At 34.3% G+C, this 16,724-nt stretch overlaps 1 long non-coding RNA gene across 1 annotated transcript; it reads right to left on the minus strand.

Annotated features, from left to right (window-relative positions):
- Positions 1–6,258: 6,258 nt before the first annotated feature.
- On the minus strand, positions 6,259–16,494 carry LOC141541402 (uncharacterized). The gene is made up of 2 exons (XR_012481777.1): positions 16,079–16,494; positions 6,259–6,850 (listed from the first exon to the last, which is right to left on the minus strand). It is a non-coding gene; the product is annotated as an uncharacterized LOC141541402 (long non-coding RNA).
- Between the last annotated feature and the right edge of the window lie 230 nt (positions 16,495–16,724).

The following is a 16,724-nucleotide window of genomic DNA, read 5'->3' on the forward strand; positions in this document are numbered from 1 at the left end:
AGAATTTCTGTTCTGAAATTTCCCAGTCTTGTGGTTTGGCTAGGCACCTAAGCAAGGGTCAGAAAATTGGATAACCTCAACTCTCTGAGGTTATCCAGCCAGAGAGAAAATAATCAATTATGTTTGGGCCCCATCTGCTGGTTTCTAGCATGCCTGCCCTGAAGTAAATCAGGCATTGTTCCCCTAGGTTCTGCCCTGACAGCAGACCCACCTTCATGGAGCTGATCAACTGCCAACTTCTGGCATATGGGTGGTCTCTATTAATGCTACAGGAGTCAATGGGGGAGCCACAAGAGCAGATGCGACCCTATCGTGCCAGGTACAAGCACCACAGCACTGCCAGAGGCACTGACTCCTGGAACAGAACTTTAAAATGTATTTTCTTTTCTCTAAGATAGTTACCATTTTGAAAGATAATATAGCTATCTCCTCCATCTCTTCTGAATCTGAATATTCACAACAATACATTTGTATTTCAATCAATCAATTAGGAAATAATTTTGAACATAAAAGATGTGCTAAAAATGTTGTACTTTGGCGGGGGGGGGGGGGGGGGGGGGGAACTAGAAAAATATATGTGTCATTGGGGACTTGTTAACTACTCCTAAATCTATGATTCTCAAGAGGACATTGTATATTTCAAGCCTCAACTCGGAAGTTCCCACTTTTTTTTTTAATTAATTTTTCTTAAAAAAACACAAATGCTTTCCTGATTTTGTCTTCAACTTTGAACTTTCTTCTATTTTCTTCTGTACATTAAAAAAATGCTCAATAACATTCTTTTCTTGCTATGTTTGATATCGCTATTCCTAGGTCCTCTTTGCTGCCCATTTTGCATCCCTAGAAAAATCCTTTGAAATAAGTAATGAATCTTATTTTAGTCAAGAAAAACTATTCTATTAGCCAATATTAGCCAAGTTAGAAAATGCATTCTAGACTCTCTTCTCATTCTGTACCTCCAGTCCAAAGCTTCTTAAACTGTAGGTTGCAATCTCATTTGAGGTCATGTAACTGAATGTGGGGGTTATGAAATTATAATTTGTTATCAGAAAATGTTTGATTTGTATACCTATTTTATGTATCTATAAAGTGGGATAGCATAAAAATTTCTAAAGAGAAAAGGGTTTGTGAGTAGAAAACGTTTAAGAAGCCCTGTCCATCCCCACTATCCTAAATAAAATATGTAGCAAGTTCTATCTTTCAAAGTCTTTTCTTTCAAAGCTGTTGCTCTTTCCAATATTTTATTTATTCTATAAAATGCTCTTCTGGTTATTTTTATTTCGTTCTACACTAGTTCATGCAAGTCTTATTTTCCTCTGAAACTCTTATTTTTATGGCACAATAATATTCATTAATATTACATTAATACATACATAATGTATTCAATCATTCCCCAACTGATAGGTGCCCATCTATTTTCCTGTTCTTTGATACCACTTTATCACTTGAATGTTGCTAGGAATATTTTTGTACTTATGAATACTTTCCTTCTTTTATTTTTTCAAGCCAGATACCTACTAATGGTATCATTGGGTTAAAAATTAAGTATGTATAGACTTTTTTGGAGTATCATTCCAAATTGCTTTCCAAAATGGATGAAACAATTCACAGTCCCACCAATATTGCATCAATATTATTATTTTCCTACATGTACTCCTTCAGTTGCCATGTTTTTTACATTTTTGCCAATTTAATGGGTTTCAAGTCACAAATTTGCTTTTATCAGAGATACAGAGTATTTTAATATGGTTGTTGATGGCTTAGATTCTTCTCCTGAGAACTGATAGATGGGTGGCAGAAGGTAGCACTGGACCTGGAATCAGGAAGACCTAAATTCAAATGTAGTCCCAGCCATTTAATCAGCTGTGTGAACCTGAGATAATTGCAACTTCTGTTTGCCTCAGTTTCCTCAAATGTAAAATGAGGATAATAATAGCACTTACCCTCCAAGATTGTTGTAACGATCAAATGAAAATGTTTCTAAAGTGCTTAATATATTGCTGGAGGTAGGTACTTTAAAATACTTTTTTTCCCCCTTTCCCTTTCATAGTGAGGTAGTATAATTAAAACTCTAACATATAAATCAAATATCCACATCAAAACTATATGTATGGGGTCAGCTAATGGCACAGTGAATAGAGCACCAGCCCTGAAGTCAGGAAGACCTGAGTTCAAATGTGACCTCTAACATGTAACACTTCCTAGCTGAGTGACCCTGGGCAAGTCACTTAACCCCAATTGACTAGGGGGGGGTAGGAGAGGAGAGGGGCATGTATGCTTACTTCTTTCTCTTCCAACTCCAATCTTTAAATGTCTTGTTAGGTGGACCACCAAATATATATTCCATAATAATTTTGAATGGACTTTTTCCTATCCTTCCTTTGGATTTTATTATCATTAGGAAATTTAGTGGGGGGTTTTAATTGGTTTGTTTTACTTCCTGCTACTTTTCTGAAGTCAGTATAACTAACTTAAATAACTACAATTAAATAATAATGAATTATTTTAATTTTTTCATTGAATCTCAGATTTCCTGGATAGACCATCATATCATCTTCAAAAAGTGATTATTTTGTTTCCTCTTTTATTGTTTTCCTGATATTGAACCACTCTTCTTGTCCTGATATAAATCTAACCTGGTGATGTTGATTAAAGTTTTTTAGATATTGCTATAACCTTCTTGTTTATGTCTCATTCAAAATTTTTGAATTGCTATTCATTGAAGTCTAGAATTTTTTCTCTTTTCCTGATGTAGCTAACAAGACCATATTCATAAAATAGATGGAATTTTGTGAGAACCTGTCTTGTTATATTTTTATAAACAATTTACATAGTATTGGGGACAAATATATTGCAAAAACATACTACAAAAGTTTAACATAATTTATTTGTAAATTCCCATATGGTCCTAGGATTTTCTTCTTTGGGAGCTAATCTGTGACTTGTCTGGTTTTTTCTTTCTGAGACTGGTTTCCTTAATCTCTAATTCTTATTTTTTAAATTTGAGTTTATAGATGTGTAAATAAATATCTGTCCATGTCCTTTATCATTTGTATTGGCATGTGACTGGGCAAAGTATTATAAGGGAAAAGAAGGCCTTCATTTTTTGTGACTTTTTCATTTTCATTTTTGATTTTGTAATTTTTATTTTCCTGTCTCTTTTTATTTAATTAAGTATGCTAAGAACTCAATAATTTTATTAAGTGATTTTAATTTAAAAATCAGCTTCTAATTTTATCAATTTAATGGATTAACACATTCAATTTTGTTTATCTCATTTTTGTGTTCCACAGTTTTTATTTTAGTGCTTAGATTAAGGTTTTTCATTTGTTATTTTTGAGTTTTGTGATCTTTACTTTCCCTTTTTTATTGTTCAAAGTGTTTAGAGATATTAATTTCCCCCTCAGGACTGCTTTGGCTGCATACAAAATTTTTAAAATATATTTTCTCATTTTCTTTGATGAAATTATCTGTTGTTTCCATGGTTTATTCTTTTACTCACCATTTCTTTAAATTATTTAATTTCTATCTAAATACTAATCCTTTCTTCAAAGGCCCTTTTTAAATTATCATTTTATTGCTCTTAGCTACCAGGCCTCAGGAAGTATAGCCATGCCTGATTATCTGCTTTTAGTTACCACCCTCCCACAAGCATATTCCTACTCATGATTTTAAGCTTCCTTTTCATGTGTTTTCTTCCTCTTAGAATATAAGCTCTTTAGGTGCAGAAACTTTCTTTTCTATGATATTTTTATTTCCCCGTACTTAGTATAGTACCTGGCACATAGTAAATACTTAATGATTGTTTATTGATTGTGATTAATAAAGGATTCATTCAACATTCCTAATTTTATAATTTTCAGGATTTAAAATAATTTATTTCTATATCTTAAATTTAGTCTCTAGAACATGATCAGTTTTTGAAAAGGTTCCATAAAGAGCTAAAAAACAGCTATATCTATATAAATGTGTGTGTGTGTGTTGTGTTAGGTTGTTAGTTTTTGTTAGCTTTTAGTTTTATCAACTCTAAGGGTCGGATGCATTAATATTTGTTCATATCTTCTTTGTTTTTCATAATTTTTATTTTAGTGCTTTGTTTGCTATCCTGTATATATATATGTGTGTATATATACATACACACATATATATACAGGATAGCAAATATATATAATGCACATATATAATTAATATAGTGCTATATAGACAACATATATATATATATACAAGATATGCCATATATATATGTGTGTGTATACATATATATATATATATACACATAGATAGATGTACACACACAAATTCCTTTCTATCTCTGTCTACTAACAAAAAAAATTATTTGTAATATCTAACTTTTCTAAAATTTTATTCAGGTGCTTAAGTCATTTATTATATTTCTATCAGATAAGTCCATATCTGAAAAGGGTACACTGAGGTCATCAAATATTATAGTTTTACTACTTATTTCTTCCTATGATTTATTTTGTCCTTTAAGCACATTTTCTTTTTTTCTAACTTCCCATTTATCATGTATTCTCTGATGTTAAAATTTGTTTTGCTTGCAATTAATTTCCCCCCACTTTACTTCTGCTCTTAAATTGCTCTCTTCCTTTTCTCTATCCAAATCTACTTCCTTGTTGGGTATGTCTATATCAAACTCTCTTCGTGTGTGTGTGTGTGTGTGTGTGTGTGTCTGTCTGTCTGTCTGTCTGTCTGTCTGGTGTCTGTGTGTGTCTGTGTGTCTGTGTCTATGTCTGTGTGGACTCTGGAAAAGTCTACTTAAAGCAAGAATACTTACAGAAGGGTGTTAATTCAGTGTGACTGATGAGATGATGGTTCTCTAATTCACATATATTTAGTACTTAGTATGGTGATGTAATGGTTTTCTAGTTCACACATACTTAGTGTGCTGTAATAATGTAATCATACTGAGGTATTTAATGGAAATAGAGACACTATTTTTGACCAGCCTCCTGGCGGCTCTCCTGCCTTCATCACTTCTCCACTAAGACCAAGGACTCAGGATGATCCCAAGGACCTCCAGAAATCTAGCCAGAACATTACATTCCATAACATTCACACACCATAACTTATTCAGCCATTCTCCAACTGATGGGCAGCCACTCAGTTTCCAGTTCCTTGTATGACACTGAATGTCTAACTGACTGCTTGAAGTATTTTTTTTCTGAAAAATTGAAGCTCTGAATTTTGGCAACTTTTTCTGGGAGTTTTCATATGGGGATAATAATAATAATAATAATAATAATAATAATAATAATAATAATAATGATGTGATGATGATGATGATGTGTTGTTTAATCACTTCTGACTTTTCATGACTCCATTTGAAATTTTATTGGCAAAGACACTGAAAAGGTTTACCATTTCCTTCTCCAGCTCATTTTATAGATGAGAAAACTGAGGAAAATATGGGTAACTTGTCCAGAGTCACATAGCTAATAAGTATCTGAAGCAAGTTTTGAAATCAGATCTTCCTGACTCTAGGTCCAGCTCTCTACCCACTAAAGTACCCTAATAACAATAATAATAGGAGTCAATATTTTTATATATGGCTTACTATGTGCCAGGCACTGTACTATTGTGTGAATATACACACATATACACATATATATAATTTGTAATTATATAAACTTTGTGGTTATTATCTTAATTGATCTTTATCCTGACAACTCTGAGAGCTGAATACTATTATTATTCCCATTTTAAGATGAGAAACTGAAGAAAACTATAAAATAGCATTGCCTAGGGTCATGCAACTAATAAAACTTTGAAACCATATTTGAACTCAAGTCCCCCTAACTCCAGGTCTGACACTCAGTCCACTGTGCTACCTACCTGCTCCTTTCATTTAGCATTGATCAATAGATTCTAAGTTTCCTTTCTCTCCTGGTTCTATTAGACATGGTCAATTTTCATTCATGATTTTTAAAAAACTAATATTGAAAGCAGATTTTTTTTTTTAGTCATGCTTTTCAGGGTTTCACGAATTTCAAATGATTTCTCCTTCACCTGTTTTTCTTATCAGTGATTTTTGACAATAGAAATCTTAAGCTTTCTTTCCATCTTTTTCTTTCTTTTTTGATAATTTTTTGATTTTGTTTTTCTAGTTATGGTATTTTCATGTATACATTGTGTTCTTTTAGCTCCATTCAAATTTCCAGGGGTAATGTTAAAGAAATCTTTCTAATATCTGTTCTAATCTATTTATTCTCCTCCCAATTCTTCTAGAGATCTTACTTCATTTAAAATTTTATTGTTTAATTTTTGTTTCATTTCTGACAAGTAACCTTGTAGTCTTTGTAATCAAGTCATTTTTAACTCTGATTCTCTGCCTGTAGTTGTTGCAGTGTACTCTTCTGAGATTATCTCTTGGCATCTCTTGACTGATAGTATTTCTTTATAGTATTTAATATCTTCTACTCACTAATATTTCCAGCTTCAGTTCCTGATTGGGGCTTTGTACTATGATCTGGTGCAACTCCTTTGTGGATAGGATCATCAGCGTCTATTTGAGCCTGACTTTGATTTCCTTAGCTTCTCTTTTTGACTTCTATTCACTTGTTGTGTCTGGCTCAGAGTTTTGACACGTTTTGGATTCCTCACTTCCTTTCTTTCCCCAATCTGATGCTGATCCAGGTTCTCAGTACTACATTCTCCAAAATCTTCTGGAGCATCTGAGGTCATATTGCTGCTGACTTCTGGTCCCCCTGGACCTCGTTACTTACAGTGCTTCCTGTTCTCAAGCTTCTCATTTATGGTCAGGATGATCAGAGTACTGAGAATTTCTGACTCTCTCTTTAAGCTTCTTCATTCAAACACTCTGAATTCTTTCCTGCAAGGCACAGAAATACAGCATGATACAGATTTCAGGTACTGTTATAGTGTGGATTCTTAACCATTGCTTTGTGCTATGGACCCTTTTGGCAATGTCTGGCCAAGCCTATGGACTCTTTTAAAGAATACTTTTTTTAAAAAAAATTAAAAAGCAAAGAAATTTGGGTATAAATAAAACTAATTATATTGAAATGCAATTATAAAAAAATTAATATAAGTTCATGGACTTCCAAGTTGAGAACCTATCCCACCCCTGATGCTGACATCTGTAATTTAGTTTTGATGAATTCAGCTTCCCTGGGGCTTTGTAGTCAGAATATTGCTGGCTGTCATGTTTCAATATGCTAAGGGTTTCTGACACATAAGGAGATTCCCTGTCTGGGCACTTTGGGCTACCTGACATTGCCCCTCACCCACATTAACAGTGGCAAGTTTTAGGTGGTTCTACAGCATCTCTGATCAGGGTATTTATAGGCTTCTGACTTGCTTGCCTGTACTCGTGCTGGCTTTATTGGCAAGAAGGGACTTTCCTGTGTTCCTTAAATTATAATATGTGATTTTTTTTTTCTTTTTCCAGTAAATACAATTTACCCTTCGAAGTTTAGGTACTGCAATTAATTCATGAAATAAGTGTGTAGAAGGTGTTTTGGGGATGAAAAGTGCTATGTAGATGGATCATATTATACAATAGCCTCATGAGTCTGGCTATCTAAAGAGCAATTTGGAAATACTAAGAATATTGATTTTCTTCTTTGATAGGCTAATTTTTCATGGACTGACCTACACAGTTCCAGACTGAATCCCCACTGAATTCCTGGAACAGTACAGGTCCTTCAAATGACTCATATTAAAAGCAGAATTTTAGAACTTTTTTGTACTTGTTTGTAACTGTCCTACTGCAACTTGAGTAAAGGGGTTTGGTCAACAAAAGTCACTCCTCTCCAAAGGAAAGATAATGTAACAATTAGAGTATCCAACATTGTGGTCTAGAAAGAATCAGGCTATGATTGACAAGAACTTACTCTGTAGATTAAATTTTTAAAATAGATTTTATTAATATACTTTATTTTTATATTGCCTAGATTCCCCCTTAATATGGGAGCTTTTTTCCCCACAGAAGAAGAGGAAGAAGGGAGAGAAATTTTTTAAAAATCAGTAAACCAATCAATATAAGAAGATACATATGGAACATTGTCCTTCTACAAAGGGAAGTTTCTCCTTTGAAGCCAGACTAGTTTTTGTTTTTTTTTAAATAATTTAAAATATTGTTTCAATTGTTTTTCTTATTATAATTTTTTTCAATTTACTTTGTTGTGATTAGTACACCTTCCTATTTACTTTACTTTGCATCAGTTTATATTTTTGCATGCTTTTATGAACCCATTAGGAGCAAAACCAAATAATTTTGTTTCTTCTTTTTTTATACTTCTTTCTTCAATGTATAGCTATACAATATATAATAGCTATAGCTAATTTTCTACCATTACATTGATTACCAGTAGGGATAATGAACTTCCTTGATTTACTAATGATCTTATTATAAAGGATTCTGGTTTATCCCCATTACATATAATGCTGACTCTATTTTAAATAGATAAAATAGTGATTCATATAGCATAAATGAAATTGTCAATTATTTCCATGATTTGTTTTTTGATTCACCAATTCTTCAGAATTATGTTACTTAGTCTCCAATTAATTTTTTTATTTTCAGTTCTGAATTCTCTCCCTTCCTCCTTCTTCTACCCCACCCACAGAGAAGTCAAGAAATATGATACCCATTATGCATATGAAGTCATACAAAGCATTTCCACATTAGCCTTTCTGCAAAAGAAAAAAACTGAAAGTCTTCACTCAGACTCTATCAGTGTTTGTTTGTCTTTTTTGTTGTTGTTTTGTTTTGTTTCTGAAATGGATAACATTATTCAACATGAATCCTTTGGAATTATCCTAGATTATTGAATTGATTAGAGTGGCTAAGTCTTTCACAGTTTATTATTATCACAATATTGCTAAATTACTGTGTATAATGTTCTAGTTCTCTTCATTTCACTTTGCATCAGTTCATTTAAGTTTCCCTTTCTTATAGCACAATAATATGTCATCTCATCCCTGTATCCTATAGCACAATTTGTTTAGCCATTCCCCTATTAATAGGCTCAATTTTCAATTTTTTTGTCACCACAAAAAGGATGCCATAAATGTTTTTGTACAAGTGAATCATTTTCTTTTTCTTTTATTCTCTAGTAGTGGTATTACTGGGTAAGAGAATGTCTTTAATTTTTAATCATTTTTTCAATTGTCCTTTATTGAGCATAATTTCTATTACATTGCAGTAAGTAAAGGATAGATACAAAATTTCTGGGGGGGTTGCATTTGTTTGTGAGATTTTTATGACTTAATTTATGGTAAATGTCTGTGAAGGTGCTAACAAAATATAAGATTCTTTCCATTTTCATTCAATAGTTACTGGATATCTATCATATTTAACTTTCCTAAAATTCTATTCATGTCTTTAACTTCTTTTTATTATTTTTTTTGGTTACATTTGTCTAATGTGGGTCCACTAATACCTCTTAATATTTTGGTTTTGATACCAGAATTTTTTTAAAAAAGCCAAGGACACACAATTGTAAACTGGAAAACTATGCTCTTTATTTAAAAAGAAAAAAAAGGAAATATTTTCTCACATTGCAAGCTTTTGGCACCTCCTTGTGCTCTTTTAAAAATCACTGACTCAATAATCATATCTACAAGTTGTTTTGGAATGTTTTTCCCTTGGTACTAATTATTTGGTCATATAAAGGACAGCCAAGTTCCTTCTTACCATCTATTCACTAATGTTGGTTCTTAATTTTTTTTAACCATTTTTATCTAAAGATCATCTTCCTAGGTAGAGAAACATAAGCTTTTTCTGTTATTCATTATCATAATTCCATACACCCCAAGAAGTACTTCTAACCTTTCTTTATTTTCCCCCAAACATTCAATACATTTTTTAAAAATGAAAAGCTCATTCTGTGCATTCTATCTCAGACATAGCTCACTCTTAGTATAAGCATTCTTGCCATTATTCTTGCAGAATCATACCATTCTTTTAGATTCATCATTAGTTATCTACTCTTATTTTCATCCTCTTAAAAATCTCAGTTGGTCAATGAACTCCTTTGTGTAACCACATTGGTCTCTTTTAGACAGTTCCTCATTTTCTCTGTCACAGAATAATTTCCATTTGTGCTCTCTGAATTTCATTCCTCCATGCTCAAGGCAATGTTTGAAAAGTCCTCACTGCCAGGAAATTCTTTTCTACTAAAAATGGAGTAGAAAGTAGAATATATTATATGATCCTTACAAGTCCCTTCCAGCTGCATGAATTTCTGATTTAATGGATTTGTTCTCTATGAATTTCTTCTTTCATGTAATTTTAGTAATGTAGTTTCAGAAAAGATGCTCTGTGCCAGAATTTTTGTGGTATTACATTTTGCCTCCATCAAGTATTGTGCCAAGTCAATCCAATGAATTACTCTCTTTGTTAAACTTGCCAAAAAAATTTGCTATCAATTTAAAGCAATTCATTATTGTATTTCTTACACTTCAAGTTAAAATTTAAAGAGAAAGGGGCAAGTGATCGTGGAGTTAAATCTTAAATTATGTATTTTTTTTTTTTTTTTGTCTTTGAGACAAACTAATTTTCTTCCAAACTTGGGAATTTCTATGTAATATTGAATATATTAGCAGAGAGAAACCTTGATTTAGAGAAAAAAGCTTTGAACTTGGGAGCCAAAAGAAGCAGCCTGCTGTTGGATTCAGATTCTACTTCAGACACTTAACTAGATATCTGGCCTTCAGCAGGTTCTCTCTGTGCTTTTTTTTTTTTTTTAATCAGCAAAATGAAGGAGTTAGACGAGATAGCCATTAAGGTCCCTTGTAATTCTATGTCTATGATCCTATGAATCAAATCCTATGAACAAATTTCAGCTCTTCCCCCTGGTAGCTATCTGATCATGAGAAAATCACTTTACCTCTCTCAGATCACACGTCCTCATCTTAAGACGGGAATCATGCTTGTTGCAATGAACAGAGGGCCATAGTTTCTAGAATCTAGAATCTAGCAAAAAAGGATCTCAAAGGTCCCCTAGTCTAATTTCCATATTCTATAGATAAAAAATGAATACACAGAGAAGATCCCCCAAAGCATTAAAATAAGTAGCATAAGATTCAAACACAGTTCATTTGATTCCAAAAACACTATACCATGCTGCCTTTAACTAATATATATACATATACTAATATATTAACTAATATATATATATAATTACTTTATAACCATCAAGCATAGAAATATAAGGCATTTCTCCTTTATTTGCTGGAGCAAAGGATGGGAAGGAACAGGGGGGAAATTACATAAAGTGTAAAGAAAGATAGTTTAGGGGGAAAAAAAAAGAGTTTTATAAATAAAAAAGAAAGTAGTCCCTTCTCAGAGACAAAATTAATGATTGATAGCTACTGTGCCTCTTTTCCTAGCAGTTGATTTACAGGACATTTGGGAGATTTGAAAGTTTATTGAAGATAAATGGCTACAAAGATCTGTTTTGGGACTAACCTTCTCATTCTCTCTGTAGATGATGATGAGAGTCTTTGTCTGAACATTCCTGATAGAGCAACCCTTTCCCATTAGAATATGGTATCTTTCCAACACAGAGAGGTTTAGGTTAATCTTCTACCAGCAATGAACAACTGAGAATTGTAAAGTGATGAAAAATTATCTGATTAAGAAACTGGAAGAATGACTGATATGGAGAGGCTGAATTAGAATTGAGTTTACAAATAAAAATATCAAGTCGGTGATGGTGATCTCTCTTCCCTGGTAGGTTTTGAATGAAGATGATTTTTAGAAACTGCTATGACACATTTTCCCTGTTCAAAAGCCTTGTTTCCAATAATAAATGATTTCTCTCTTTTGTGTCTATTCTTTCCTGATCTTAGGCAAACCAAGTATTCTCAGAAGAGAATGTCCAGGTGATGGATGAGAATAGGAGATCCATCAAAGTCATTCACTGGCAACCAGAACTGGTAGAAATAACTGCAAGTCAGAGGGTGTGCCAATATAGCAGCACAATAACCTGCTTGATCCAATCTAACAATGGATTGTCCTTATAAACCTATGATTACTATTTTTGTTTTCTTCAGAAATGTGAATTTGTGATTTCTCAACCTCAGTGAAAAAGAGCTTGATACAACATGAAGAGGTCCTTATTTGAGGTGTTAGAAGACAAATTAGACAATCAAAATCTGGTCAGAATTTGGAGACAGAAAAGATAGATGACAGGCAGGAAAGAGATCAGGGGAACTAAGAGAAGGTGCTTATTAAAGCAGAGAAATCAAAAGAAGGAAGCAGAAGTCTGGGGAGTTGAGAGACTAACAGAATCTGAAATTGGGTGACAATAGGCATTTGATTGTTCCTTTAGGGAGTGTATGGGATTGGAAGTAATCACTGCTGACTAAAAGAGCTCTGCTATGGGTAAGGAGCAAGAGAAAGGGGAAGTCTTTCAAAGGCTTACTTATATTGTTCTTTATTGTCCTCTGTGACTTAAAGGGTGAAAACTTCTCAAAGACAAGATTTGAACAAATCTGTACATCTTAGGATGACAAGGAACTGGTTTTCATTAAAAAATTTCTGCACTGCTCAGTAGCTAGTCAAGGGAATAGACTTAGAAAGAACAGGATGAAAGCTGCTAGGTAAAGGAGATTAATATTGATTTAGAGGTCCAAGAGTAGCAGAGAAAAGTTTTTACCCAGCATGAGAGCCAGAGAGGGTCAGAAAAGGAGTGATCTTGGCTAACAAATGACATACAGTTTTAGACTCCCCCAAAAAAGATCAGATACCTGAATTTTCCCAGTCACACCAGTTTCCCCAGTTTTCATGCCTTACTACTAGATTTTGTAAGTTGTATGAATTTTGTGGAAGAGGGTGACTCAACTTTACATTAAATTCTTATGCTTTGATTATTCATGCTTTTACTTTCCATTTAGTAAATACTATCATACATTTATTTGTGATTTTATCATCTTGTTTAATAAATATTTCTTATTTAAGAGTTAGTGGTGTTCTTAAGATTAATTTGTGCACCTTGGAAGCACATTGGTGGAGTCTTAGGAACTAAACTTATGAGAATAAGTGTATTTCCCCCACCAGGATCACTCTTAAGATATTGAGTGTGAGTTACAGTGGTGTGGCTATTTCTTTGCCTACAGCTTTGAGGGAAGTGCATCTTTTTGAAAAAGGGAAAAAAGAACCTGGAAGAGTATTGGGAGGTGCGGAGGTCTAGCTACACCCTTATAGCAAAATATGTAAATATCAGTTATTGTTACTAATGGTAGTTAATTTGAAGTTGAATATTAAATATTACCTCATGTCTACAATCTCATTTGAGCCTCACAAGACCTTAGTGAAATAGTGAGATACAATCTTTTATAGCTGAAGAAACAAAGGTTCTGAGAATTTAAGTGATCAACACTGCTGCTTGAATCTAGCCTTTTTCACCTCTGGGTCTAGCAGTCCATCTTCTTTGTACACACAGGCTGTCATTCATTACCAATGTTTATTTTCTTGTAATACATCCCTTTCTTTCCTAAAAGTGATATTTGGAAGCCCACTCAGTTACTTGATTAATTTTTAAGTTTCATGGTTTGGAAACTTGGGGAAATAACAACATTGTATCTCTAAGGGAAAAAAAAATAGTGGAAAACCAAAGAAGAGAAGCATAAAATGGCAGTAGGGAAATCTGAGACTCACTTAAAATCAAGAATGACTTCAGAACTATAATTATAGACGTTAGAACAATTCAGAGTTTGTTCCTTTTTTCCATCACTTTGTCCTGAAGCAAAGCTTAGGGGTAAACAGCCCATTTGGTGTATTTGCAGCTTTGTTTTCTTCTTACTGTTTTTACATTTTCATTTTTCCCAAGAGGAAGACCTCAGTTTTCTCATCTGTAAAATGATGAACTTTGGCTTTTAAGGTTCCTTCCACTTTGAGTTCTAACCTCAATTTATCAATGAGCCAGAAGATGAAGCAGCTGTCAGTGGAAAGCATGAGGATTGACATTTCCCTGGTGCTTTGTGAAAAATTGCCCCAGGGACATATATCTCAGAGGTTTATTGTCACTATCAGAAGATGCAACATTAGGAAGCCAAGTTAATGGATTAGAGGGGACAGGGGAGTGACCTTTTATCAACAGGTCCCAGGGAAATAAGAGCTAAAACTGAGAAAGAAAAATGGCATAAGGCCGGGAGCCATACTTTTGTTTTTATTATTAACATTAGCACTCTGTCATCAGTGTCATAACTTTTTCTGGAAGGAAACCCAGCCTGAAGAGTCTGTCGTGGGAGATTTCTTTTGCCTTACTCCCCCATCCCACTATTTCTTATTACCTTCTCTATAAATACTAGTTCAAGAATACATCGCTCCTTCTGCCTAGGATGGGGAGAGAACAAGTATTTATTAAAGGTCCACTATGTGCCAGGCTTTTTACAAATACTATTTAATTTAATCTTCACAACCACTCTGGCAGGTGGGTTCTGTCATTATTGAGGTTAAATGACCTGCTCAGGGTGACACAACTAGTAAGGGACTGAGGTCAGATATAGCCAGCTCCTCCTGATTGAAGGCCCAGGGATCTATTCAATGTACTGTCAGCTAGCTGCCTCCTCCTTGAAAGTATATTCATGGGGGCAGTTGGTGATGCAGTGGATAAACTGAACCTAGACTCAAGAAGTCCTGAGTTCAAATCCAGCCTCAAACATTCCCCAAGGTAATACTCCTCTTTAAAACTCCCATAATCAATCAATCAAAAAGCATTTATTAAATACCTATTATAGTAGCATTTTCTGAAAGATTTAAAAAAACACATTACACTTCCAGGGAAGGATTTTATAGAGAACTTCTCAGACAACAATTCAGTTTCTCTTAGGCATTAGATAATGTGATGCTTTGGGGATAGAACTATGCTGAATAGAAAAATGATTTTGATCAAGAGAGAATGGATGAATGAAAAGCTTAGATTGAAGACTTATTATGTGCTAAGTGCTATATCAAGCACCAGGGATACAAATACAAAAGAAAGTGAATCCCTTTTCTAAATGAGTTTACATTCTAATGTGAAAAACAATTTTTATAGGGGAGATTTCGCTAGGGAAAGGGGTTTTGGTCTGATTGGACAGTGAGTAGAGCAATAGGACAATCACTTGATTTGTCCTTTCCAAAAGTCAGGAAGACCTGAGTTCAAATCTAACCTCAGATATTTATTAGCTATGTAATCTTGGAGAAGTGATTTAACCTTATTTGCCTCAGTTTCCTTATCTGTAAAGCTGAGCTGATGAAGAAAATGGCAAATCACTCCAGTGTCTTCACCAAGAAAATCCCAAAATGAAATCATGAAAAATGACTGAATAACCCAGATGAAGAGGTGTAAGAGGAGTTAGAGTGGAGTTCAGTGTCAATATAGCAGATAAGAGAGGTATGGTAAGGCTTGGTCCTGGTTCTAGGACCAGGTAGAGATATAGGCTCTCACCAATTAGGAAAGGATGATCCCAAGGTACAAGTGCAAAAACTTGTCTCCAGAGGTGTGATTGGAAGTGTGCAGCAGCAGGGACAAGAAGGCATGACAGGGAGAGGTTGGGATGAGGTGAGAAGGAGAAACGGATGTCACGAATGCTAACATACATGTTGACTTAAAGGAAGTTTTCTACCTAAGTATGCACAAATTCAGCAAAGATGATTTTTCTAGCAAGAGGTGAGATTTCGTAACATTAGCCCTTCAGATGAAGTGGTGTGGTGGACAGAGAACTATCATTGAAGCCAAGGTCTGAATCCAGGGTCCAAACCTTTCCTCTGACACATTGGCTGTGGGTCCCTTTTCTTAACTTTTCAAAGCTCTAGGCAATGTTTTTTTTTTTTTTTTTAATTCAATTTATTTAACATTTAATTTTTTTTTTTTTAGTTCCAAATGTTTTCTCATCTCCCAACCCCTTACCCACCCACTGAGAAAGAAGTAATATGATACTCATTATACATATAAAGTCATGCAAAAAACATTTCCCTATTAGTCCAGGCAACTCCTAAGACTACCAATGATAACAATAACAATCATAGCAGTAGCATTTATATAGCACTTCAGAGTTTGCAGAGTAACTCATTTAATCAGAGAATTGATTTAAAAGCAGGTACCTATACTGCTAGAGTTTCCTTTAAGAGTAGTGCAGGCCAGGCTCTATATTTAGTTTTTTATCTTCTATAATACTGAAGTTCTCCATAAATATGTCATTATCATGCCTGAGTATTCAAGTCTCTTCCTTGCCTTTAAATAATGATTTAAACTCTCAACAGTTTTACTGTAGCGAGCTGTCGTCTCCAGAAGCTGCTGGATCGCTCTCTGGGAAGAGATCTGCTGTGTCTACTCAAATCTCTCCGATTCTTCTACCTGTAGCGAACCGTTGTCTCCAGGCAGTTGCTGTTAACTCTTGTCCAAAGAAGAGACTTCCCTTCCTTCAGAGAGCCCCGTCAAGCCTGATGCAATGCAGAGTCTTTCTCTTGAATCCTGGCTCTGAATCTCCTCCAGCTCTTATCCTTCTCCAGGCCGATCTGCTCTCTGGGCCCAGTGCTCTCTCTTTTATTCTCCCAGACAATGGGTGTGGGATAATGCAAGGGCTTCTGGGAAGAACCACTTCAGCCAATGGGCTTGCTCCTTCTATCAAGTCAACCTGAGTTCTCACCTTGTAATTGTCCAACCTGAATTCTCACCTCGTCACTATCCAGACAACCCGAGTTCTCACTTAGTAATCCTAACATTTTACATCTTTTATGTTCTCACAAA

The sequence above is a fragment of the Sminthopsis crassicaudata genome, chromosome 4, assembly GCF_048593235.1.
Source record: "Sminthopsis crassicaudata isolate SCR6 chromosome 4, ASM4859323v1, whole genome shotgun sequence".
Taxonomy (NCBI): Eukaryota; Metazoa; Chordata; class Mammalia; order Dasyuromorphia; family Dasyuridae; genus Sminthopsis; species Sminthopsis crassicaudata.